Source organism: Monopterus albus, unplaced genomic scaffold, assembly GCF_001952655.1.
Source record: "Monopterus albus unplaced genomic scaffold, M_albus_1.0 scaffold169.1, whole genome shotgun sequence".
Taxonomy (NCBI): Eukaryota; Metazoa; Chordata; class Actinopteri; order Synbranchiformes; family Synbranchidae; genus Monopterus; species Monopterus albus.
This window is the reverse complement of record NW_018128049.1, coordinates 290,769-302,313: the sequence shown is the minus strand read 5'-3', so window position 1 is coordinate 302,313 and position 11,545 is coordinate 290,769.

The window sequence follows — 11,545 nt, the reverse complement described above, 5'->3', positions numbered from 1 at the left end:
TTGTTTCTACACTGTGAAACAGTCCCTGGAAAAATTGTCCATAACAAAGTACATACGTATTCTGAGTTATTTGAAGTAATATCATTTCTGGGAAATCTCCAATTGATGTTTTAAAGGTGAGGATCATACTGAACCCTAGACAAAGTTTCTTACATTGGAATGTCTCTTTTGCCAATTTGTTTTTTTGAGTTTAGAGGGGTATGCACTAAGTAGCTATTCCCTTACTGTAACGAGCCCGGTGGCAAAAGGGTTACATCAGTATTGTCAGAAAAGTTATAATAATAATAATGATGAAAGGAATCAGAGAGATGTCAGGCAGTGGGGTCTAGCGCTCCTATGTTTTCTGGCAGAATTGCAAGAACTCCGCCACCATTAATGACAACTTGCATCTCACCAGGATGCTTTACAGACTTATGTTGTCATGGAAACACCCTTATGCATCCCATCGTGATTAACGAAATATTGTACTTGGTGCTTCTAATACGCCTTGTGTGTGTGTGTGTGTGCCTTTGTATTACTTACTTTATGGGAAGCAAAACCTGTTAACGCACTCACATTGTGGGGACTTAGCCGTCTTTGTGGGGACCAGAGGCTGGCTAAAAACATTATAAAATTAAAGAAAATATAAGGTGCCTGAGTGCTAGGCCATAATATAGCATGCTGCTGGGCCTTTTCTAAAATGGCTGAGGTGTTCATTGGCCAGGAGAGGTTATCAGATATTTCAGTTCCCAGAAATTTAAAACTGTGAACTATTTCCACCAAGTCTCCATTGATCAAGAGGGGTTAGTGGTTGTCTCTGCACTTCCTGAAGTCCAGGTTCAGTTAGTAGGCCTGCCCTGCAGCCCCGCTTTTGCTCCCTCCGTCTGCACCGCTTGGACTCGTTAGCCCACAGAGGTCCGGGTGGTCATGCTATGTCTAAAGCACATGTGTCAAACTCAAGGCCCGCGGGCCACACAGCGGCGTACCATTACATCCGGCCCGCGAGATCATTTTATATACCCTTTTTTAATGGCCTGGCGATATGAAGCTGATAACACACAAACTACAAATCCCATAATGCAGCGCAACAGCTGCCTTACCGAACGATAGGCTACCTGCGATCATTCCCGCGTCAATTACGTCAGATCAGTCAAGCGTCTGTTGATGTATACAACCATAATTTCAAGTCAAAGCTAGCCTGTAATTTCAAATCAAAGCTAGTCCCTAACAATGGCCAAGAGAAAAGTTGAGTCTGAAAACGAAGCCTTTCAAAACCGGTGGGAGGCCGAGTATATGTTTACTGACATTGTCATAAACCCGTGTGTCTTATTTGTGGAGATAATGTGGCTGTAATTAAGGAATATAACCTAAGACGGCACTACGAGACAAAACATCAGGACAAGCTGAAAAACGTGAATGCAGAGCAGAAGCTACAGAAGGTAAAGGGGTTGAAGAGGAATCTGACATCACAGCAGATGTGAAATCACACAGTGAAGCAAGTTTTATTGGGGCAGAGGAGAAAATCAGCCCAGACATTTACCGAGGGAGAGTTTCTGAAGAGCTGCATGATGAAAGTGTGTGACGTCTTGTTTCCAGACAAAAAGCAGGTTCAAGTTCAAGTTTATTTATTTTGGAATAATATTGTATCCTGTTTCAATTCATATTTATGTTCAAAAAACGTTTAGTTTTAGTCTGTTCAATAAATGTTTATCCTGTTCGGCCTGCGACCTAAAGTGTGCTTTGAGTTTTGGCCTCCTGTGCCATTGAGTTTGACACCCCTGGTCTAAAGGAATGTTGTGAACCCGTTGAAAATCCGTTGTCACATCTGTACTGGATTTTAATCCACAGTATATCAATTATTGTCGGTTGTAGTTATACCTCGTACTCAGTGTTGGCTGAAGCTGCCTGTTTTTCACATTTGTTTACTGTTAATGCCTCTGGTCCTTCCTAAATAGACACATCCTTGTTTTCTGGTCTTTTTGAAAAATGACTCTATTATAATGAAGACAAACAGCCAAAATAGCCTTTGGCACAATGAAACCCCTGATTTGTTATTACCCAGTTATATGTATTGAGAAGGTGTGGCACACTCCATACACAGTTTTACTACTCATGCCTACTTGATAAGGAATCCAGTCTCTTGCACAGTAAATCTAAAATCAAATCACTTGCACTAAATCCTGACTGGCCGATATCCCATCTGTATCAAAGGGTCATTAATGGCCTAACAGAACATCATACAGTTGCATGGGTCTGACATTTAATGACATTGACAGTGACCCCCTATAACTTCAATCTCACTTAATCTACTAGTTACCCTGAACAGTGTTGGATGTATTCAGTCAGTGCAACACGTTATGCATCCGGTCTGAATGTCATCTCTCAAAGTACTGAACTGGTTGGGAACCTCCTGACTTGTATGTATGTAATGTTGTCAATACAGGTGCTAATGTATCCGGTCACATACTCAATATAATCCTGTACGCTGACAGAAAAGTCCTCCGAGGTGGCTGCAGCTTTAAACACATCCCAGTCTGTCTGGGAGAACCAGACTACTAGAGATCACGGAAGCAGAAATATAAAGGGAAATTTAAAAAAAAAATGGAAATGACATGTAACCATCTGATTAAATATCTGAATATTTTACCACAAACTATAATAGCTATAGATATTTTAACACTTTCACTGGTGGCAGCTTTTTAGATCGCATTTTGTTCTTTGGATGGTGGAAAGTATAAAGGGTTCATCCTCGGAGCTCCAAAAGCATTTCTTCACAATCAGCCCATTTCATTTTGATGATTTTGGTTACCAAGTGTAAGTTTTGCACTTACAGGATAGTTAAGGAAAACTGTGGTGACAAAGTCATGTTGTGGGGATTTGCCTTCCTTCTGGGGACAAAAAGCAAGTCCACATAACATAAATCACTGAATTACAGGGTGATGACCAGCAAGTAGTGATTATGATTAAGGCTATGGTAAATCTCCAGGGAATGAATCAGAGCCAGTGCAATGTCCTCTGAAGTGATGGAAACATGACTGTGTGTAAGAGTGTGTGTAATAGGAAGATCAGTTGTTGGGCATTCAATTCCATGCCGCTGACCTTATCGTGGCCTCTGCGCTGCCATTAGCACCACAGAGAGGAGCTTTTAGAGGAAATCTAATCTGCTCTGCATCGGATCTGTCCACTTCAGAGCCCTGCAAGATACACATCTGATACCCCTTGCACTGACACACACAGTTAAAGATAGACTCACACAGCACAAAAGCAGACACAGTACAGTACAGACATAGGCACAACTGCACATACAGTAAATGTACAAACACACACACTCAGAGGAAGCAATCAGACACAGATACACACAACTGTAAAAATCCATACTTCATACACTCAATTTCACACACACATACTCTATCACATCGCACACAAACTCTTTACAGCAGGTATACTGATTCGGCAGGCTGTACATTCCCACACACCCTCCATCACAATCTAATGACTGACTGACTGACTGGAGTTATTCGCTCTACACCCCACCACCCACCACCTTAATTTTGTGCTGGTGCGTAAAACATCAATACTTACATACTTAGGTTTAAAATCCTTTGGACTAATTGGATTGGTTTAGCAGGGAAGACAGAGACATATAATGCAAACTGGCCCAATTGTTCTAATTTTTATTTGGTTAAAAGCTTTTGCTGAAATGTCTTCTACCACCTGCCATATACCACAATCTCTCTGGGAATGTTTTTCACTGATTTTCACTGATATAGGATGGAAACATGGCTACCAGTCCATATTTTTGTCACGGTCAGTTCAGCATTTGTTTTCTAAGTAGACTGTCATGATTCATAATAAGAGTTGTGATTTTTCACTGTGTAAAATGTTTTCCATCAAGTGGGTATTACTGTATATGATGTATTATCATGCATGATAAGCTGCATTTATCACCTCATTTTAACTACATGAGGGAGAAATCTGTATTTTTGCTTTATAGTTTCATATAGCTTTATGATGAAATGTAGCTTAGAAAACTATTGCCTGTTTTCACATTCAGCAGACATGGAGCAGCATTACCATTCACCTGACTGTCTGTCTGCTGTTGGCTGCTCAGCAGGTGGCACAGAGTGGGCTTGAGAAAACTTTGTTGCTACAAATAGCACAGGCTGCAAAACCAAAAACAAGCTAAAAGCAGCTAAAATGGTCCATAGAGCTAAGGGGAATTGTACAGTTGAAGAGAACCTCTTCACATACACATAGACCGGATCATTGGTAATATAAAAATATGGATCAAAGCAGATTTAAGATGTAATAACACAATAGCCTATAAAAACTCATGGGTTTTCTAAGAAACTTTTTTTTAATCCTGAGCTTGCTACAATCTTTGTTAGTTACTGTGTTCTGGAGCCAGAAAACCCAGATTTGGTCAAGGGCAAGAAGCTAAAGAAAGCACAAATTGTAGTTACCTTTCAGTGGCTGAGACACCTTCCAAATAACCACTCCCCAAAAATGCACCTCTGTAAAGTCTAAAGTATATCCTCACTGTATTAGAGTACTGCCTCAAGGTAGTGTACACTCATCCCAACATGATATCAGGTGTGTAGCCAAATATTCAATACGTGACCAAGAAGGTCCATGCATGGACTTAGTGTGATTCAACCTAAGTGTATATCCCAGGTCAAGCCAGTTACACCAATATGTACACATCCTTACAAATGACAGTAACTACTGAGACTCAAACCTGTTCTGTAATAATAATAATAATGAATAAACCCCCACTGTGTCATTTCAAGAGCTTGATTTTTTTCCTGAACTTCAACCAGTCAGATTCCTTCCCCTTCTGTCCATTGTCAGGCCAACTCAGAGTCAATACTGTCACTTTTTTCCTTCTCCAAAGTGTATATGCAGAGAGCACAGCTCTTTCCAACATTACCAAGTTATGAAAGAGCTTTATTATTTTTATATCAAGTAATAATATATAACAAACTAGCCTACACACTCTCTGTATATTCATAGCCAAAAATACTGGCACCCCTGCATTTCTATCAGATAAGGCACCACTAATCGACAGAAAACTGTTGCAATCACAAATTCTTTGTGATTTCTCCATTTTAACTGGTTTCAAGTATAATTTCTATATTGCCAGCATCTGTTGGTTGCTGCAGGTGAGTTTCATTACAAATTAAAGGAGCATCACATACTTGAAATACAACTATTTCTGATGAGTTTGAAAATGTGTTAATAATTCTGTCCAGTTCATTTTTGGAGTTCTGTGTGGAATGGATCAGATTCAGGTTTTTCTTTGCTTTTTGTGTTGTTCCAATACAAACAAAATAAATAAACATACCAAAGAATTTGTGATTGCAGCAATTTTCTGTGAGGGTGGTGCCTTATCTGACAGAAATGCAGGGTTTCCAGTGTTTTTGTTCATGACTATAGATAACCATTACAACAAATAATATTTGCATAAGATAAAGTTACACAGCTGATTAATTGATAATTTTGCTTTCTCTTATCTGCCATGATATCAGAGACCACATTTAAAACAAAAGTCTTTGATCAGACTAATTTTAAAACAATTAAATGAAGTCTGTGTAACCAGTGGCTACATACTTTGATAACATCAGTTGTATATATTATCTGTTTTCCTCAATATATATTTTTGCCATAACAAACTCAGAAGAATTAAAAGGGCTACAAAAATCCCCCCTGACCTTTCCTCATTAATTTTAATGGTATGTCTCATGGAAAGGGAAGCAGGACTCATCTCATATCTTCTCTTTGTAAATCTCCTGAGATAACACTGAAGTGAAATGATATTGCAAAGACCTTTGCCAAACACCAATTTCATTATCTTATGATCTTGAATAAAACAAACAACATAGATCTCCAGTTAAACAGAGACTCAGAGCTCAGCTTATGGGAGGTGGTAAACTGCGGTGAGGGAGTGAACTCCAGATGACTTTGGTCAGAGGTTTAGTCCAAACCAAACTAGAGGAGAAAGGGGTGGCAGAGAGAGAGAGATGATTAGGATATTAGAAATGACCATACAAGACCCCAGACCAGAAAATATAGCCATTGGGGGAAGTTGGAGACAGTTTGTGTGGAGAGTGGCAGAAGTTAGCATGAGTGGATTTGTGAATGATACTGTACAAATTGCCTCGCTCACAGAAAACCTTTGTAGCCTTTGGGAACTGTTCTACCAGTATTTGTGATAGACCGAAATTTTGTTGTCAGCCATGATCAGTGGACATGGAAACTGTCTTATAGAGGCAAAGTAACTCCATGCACAACTTTCATGTTTGGTGAACTTGGTCATGCAAATTTCAACTAGTGACCAGTTGCAAAACGTCTGATGATGTTGACCTTTGAGAGAACAGAGGCCCCTCCATCCATTCATCACTTATCCAGGTCAGCAGGATAAGCAATATGGTCTATATGCCCTATATACTCCAGTATATTTTTGGTTTGCTCCATAGTCCTCTCCCAGTTGCAGTTGTAGACTTCCACAGGGATCTGATCCCTGAAACACCTCAAATGAGTCCTTTTAACTTGTTTTACTTGTGTTCCCTCTGGACATCTGAGTTTCTCACTTCATCTCTAAGGGTGAGGCCAGCCAGCCTGTGAAGGAAGCTCATTCATGCCACCTGTATCCACAATCTCATTTTGTTAGTCATCACCTAAAACTGGTGACCACTGTTGTGGACTGTAAATTGAGGCCTTTGTCTTCAGGCTCAGTTGGCTGCTGATAAAGCATCAATCCACCTGTCACTCACACTCCATCTTACCCTGTTTTTTGAACAAGACTCCAGGGCAATGAGTCACTCTCAAACCAAAGGAAGCAGTGCACTGTTTTTTTTTAGTACCATGGCCTAAGAAATGGAGGTGCTAACCCTCATTCTGCTTCAACTTTGCTGCAAGCTGTCCCAGTGCACACCAAAGGTCATAATCTTAACAAGCCACCATAACCATGTTATCTTCAAAATCTATGACATGGCACAAGCTTGGCAGAACCCAATGATGAGCCTTTCAGTGGCCTGGGTTTCTGGGTGGGAGGCTATGCTTATCATCAGACCTTGGATTCAGGAGGAGGAAGGTTGCAGAACAGTGCATTAACTGATTACATCTGGAGGGATGCTGGATGGGTCATGGAAGTTTGTCCAGTCAGGGTACACGTTGTGTTAAAAGCCGTTCGCACCAGTCAGTGTGCGAACGAAAAAAAGGCGGACCCAGGTAGCCGACTTCGGTGCATGCAGTGATTTATTATATACAGTGATGAAGGGAGTAACGATACACAGAGGGAAATAGTACGTAGTCCTGTCGATGAGTAGTAACCGGGTGTTTGACCAACCGCAGGAGGTGAGGAGATGGAGAGCTGGGCCGAGCTGCGTAGGCTGGGTCACTCCTGGGCTGGTCGACAGTGATGGTGGTTACTGAAGGTAGAGACAGAGAGATGATGACAATAGTGGAACAGATAGGCGACTGTGCATTGACCTGCCTGGGAGGGGAGAGTGGAACCACGGTCCGGAGGAACAGTCCTTCGGGGAAACACAAAACAGTAGCTGGCTAGGGGATAAATACATACAAAACAATGAAAACGCACAGAGTAAAGTTGGCCTAGAGACTAGAACGAACTGGCAAGTGACTAAGGAGTGAAACCGGGTAATATAGTGAGTGACCTAATCAAGTGCAGCTGGTGATAAGGGAGTGAGGAACAGGTGAACGTGATAAGAGTAATTGGGCAAGAGACAGTAGGAAAGGTGAGGGAGGCCAGAGTGGCCGAGCAAACCTGACACGTTGCTTGCTAACTTGTTAATTTGCTGAAGGGTATCTGTGAGAGTTTGGAATCCTAGGCTGTCACTACTGGCCATTTGGGCTTTGTATGTACCCAGAGTGACAGCTGTGATGGCAGGAAGGCAAGCACATTCTCTGTGGGAACAGAGACCCGAAGAGTCCAAAATGACAGATGTTATTATGTGTCACATCACTCCGTATTACCTACACTGCTGGAGTATACATGTCTCCACAAAAGAGGAGTGATTTGCAAACATTCATTACATATGAGTGGATGGCAAAAATACTTTCAAATCAAATGAACTGTGTGAATTAACTATGTGCCCACTGACCAACATCAAGCTTCCAGCACCACCTATTTCACAGATGTAAGAATGAATTTACAATTTACCAATTGATCAGGCACAAAGTATGCACAAAGCTGTTAGAAGTTTTCTTTGTGCTATCATGTTAGCTAACAAAGCTCCTGACTCTGTTTTAAATGTTTGCTTTATTGTCAAAATGGCTTAGTGAAATTTTAACCTTTTAACCATTGGTCTGTGAAGTGTCTTCTGGTATTCAAAAATGATTACATAGAAGAGGCTAATGGTCTGAAAACAGAAAGAAAAAATAAAAAAAGATGTTCAACAACTTCCTTCTCTCCCCTCCTCGCCCCTACAGCTTTTCACCTCTCTCCAACTCCTCCCATGCCCTCCTCCTCCACTGTCTCATTTCCAGACCATTACACTGTTCTGCTCAGCTGAAGCGCATCCATATATTCTTAAAGGGCTGGTTAAACTTAATCATTAGACTAACAAGCTCCTTGCCCTCCAAATGATCATCCCCAGAATTAGAGGGATTTGTTCTGGAAGGTGAGCCAGTAACTGGGATGAGAGGCATAAAAGACACAGAGAGGAGAGAAGAACTCTGCTTTTGCTGTGTTCCTTCCGCAAATTAAGCTTTAAAGTTTTGCCATGTTCAATCACTCAGATGTTGGAAGCAGCCAATAACCTGCAAATGAAAACCTAAGCTTGCAAACTTTAGCTTTTTTATTACACAATTTTGTTGACTATTTATGACACCATTTAGAGAAATCTTGTTTCTGAGAAATGGTCTGTTTTCACAACAGAATACAGTTTCACATCTAACAATGTCAGTTCTTAATTGAGAGGTTCATCTCATCAAATTCACTACCAGTATAAGCTTAATGACAAGAACAATGACAGTAGTCCTACTGGAAGTGATGATAGGCTCATTAATTAATCCAACAACATGCTCTGGGTATACACATGGTTTATTTATGGTCTCATAAATGAATAAAACAGCCAGTTCATCAGTAATCTTTATACAGTACACAGTATTGCTTGGTATGATGCTCCACAATGTGCCTTACAATGAAATTAAACCAGTATCAGACTGCTGTACATACAGCATAGCTAATCAATCATTTCCTGTATTTTATGTCATGCATGGTACTATAACCAGAAACAAATGTATGCTAACTACTTTCAGTAGCTCTGCTAATTATCCTTCACTATATGGTAGTTAATTAAAGCTGGAATATTCTGTAATTTTATGCTAATATTAACATTTTTCTTGTCATAGTTTTGTTTTGATGTACCACATGTTTCACAGTTTTCATCAGCAACTCTTGCTCAACATCAGCCAGTAGATGCAGTTAGTTTTTCTTTGGAGTTGGTACAGACCGAAAACAAGCCTAAAAGGGAGTGAATATTAAACTTACTGTGCAGGTAGAAAAACACTAAATGAATGCTAACGTTACTCCTGGTTTGGATTTGTTGTGGACAGCAGTGTTTTCAACTCATTCTGCTGCTTCCAAGATACCAAAATAATAAATGAATGAACCTTCTAAGGTTTTGCTGCATTGTAGCTTATTAGTTATCATTGAAATATTTCATGTGAAATGATGAATATGTCTGGTAAATACCACAGTATACATAACATACAGAAAGTAATCATTGCCCAAAGCATTATTACTTACTTATGTCATTATTTCCCAACCTGATTCAGAATTTGCCATTTAAAATGCACCTTCCACAAAAATTAACAGTGTCCATGCAGTGGCCTTTCCTCTCCAGCTGTCAAGAGATTTAAATAAGATTTAAATCAGTGCTTCTTCATTATTGTTGGAATATAACTTTGGGACAATGATGCAAAAACAACAAGTCAGTCTGTGAGCATGAAAGACATTAAGCTCCTTGCTGGGTTCTTTACATGAGCTATTTCTGTCTAATGCATTTCAACCCCATTCCATCTGTGTAGGCCAGGTTTTTAATGCTCTACATACACAGACATGGCCCTCCATCAAAACTACTATTCAGCATAATGTTGAGTCAGACATAGTACTTAATATTTTCTTGTGAGTACAGTCAGTTTCATAGGCCCACCTAAACTGTTACTATAACCTTAATACCAATCTTAAATCTAAATCTATCCCAAAACAGATAATCCCCCTGAGGGTGAAAAATGTGCTAGCTCTCTTTCTCCCACACACACACACACACACACACACACCAGAGGTGGGTGGACTATAAAGGTAGCTAATGGAGAACACCAAGCCATCAGTGTTCAAAGTGGAAAGTGTGCCAGAGTTTCCATTCCACTCTGTAGTCCCGGCTCTCAGGAAGTGTCCCCACTATCATGGAGTTAATTGTCTTTATTGTCTGCGGTGCTCCAACCAATATATTATGCTAATGTCAGCAGCTACGCCTGCTATGTACTATTTATTCGCTCCCTGATAACACTCCCCGCACATACATGTTTTCCTTTAGACCATCTGGCTCGGCATGTATGACCCGCTCGGAAATGCATGTATGTGCTAATTAATTAGCATAGCTCAGGAAGCAATTATACTGTGATGTAGTCCCTCCCGACAGCCCCCTCACACACATACACATACTCTCCCTCTCTCTTACTAGACTTTCCATGGCACTTGAACACACTTCATTAGCTTTAATGTGTGGAAGAGTGAATGGCGGTCCGAGTTGCTGTCACTCGGCATCTGTCCTCGGCTGCTGCTTCGGCTGAAGCTGGACAGGCCAAAAGTGTTGCATTTAGAGGCCATCTGGTGTCAGGAGGAGCAGCCCGCTTTTGATGCAAATACACACGTACACACACGCAAAGTAAAAATGTATACTGTATGAGTAAACCATGACACACATGCGCACATAAAGCAGTTAGCTAGCCATGTGCGTCATTCACGGCTGGCTCACATCTTCGTGGCACTGACGGTTTGAATGCTGTTTTTGGAGCTTAGCTTCATTTACATGTCTACATGACTGTGCAAACATACACTACAGATATGAGAGCTTGTACTAACAAATCCATAAGGGTTATCATTGGTTCATGTTTTGATAGGTTTTCCACTAGAGGATTAATAATTTAATCTACAAAATGTCTGAAAATAGTGAAAAATATCCATCACAGTACATATAGCTTGATTTGTCTGACAAACTATACAAAACCCACCTTTCCAGTGATGATTTACAAGCATGTAAGACAAAGAGAAACAACAAATCCTCAACTTTGAGGAGCCAGTATCTGGAAGTTCTGGAAGTTGTAGACATTTTTGTTGTAGATGATGAAATATATGATAGTAATCCGATTATTTCTGTAAAAAATAATGTGGATGATAGCTGTCTACACTGGCTGAGTGAAATCATTCCTACAACAGTTTATTGGAGTGATTCAAGATAATTAGTGGCTTGGGTTTTATTGTAATTCAAAGCTAGTATAGTGATTGCATCCTCAAGCAAAAGACTGGAAATACCCTGTA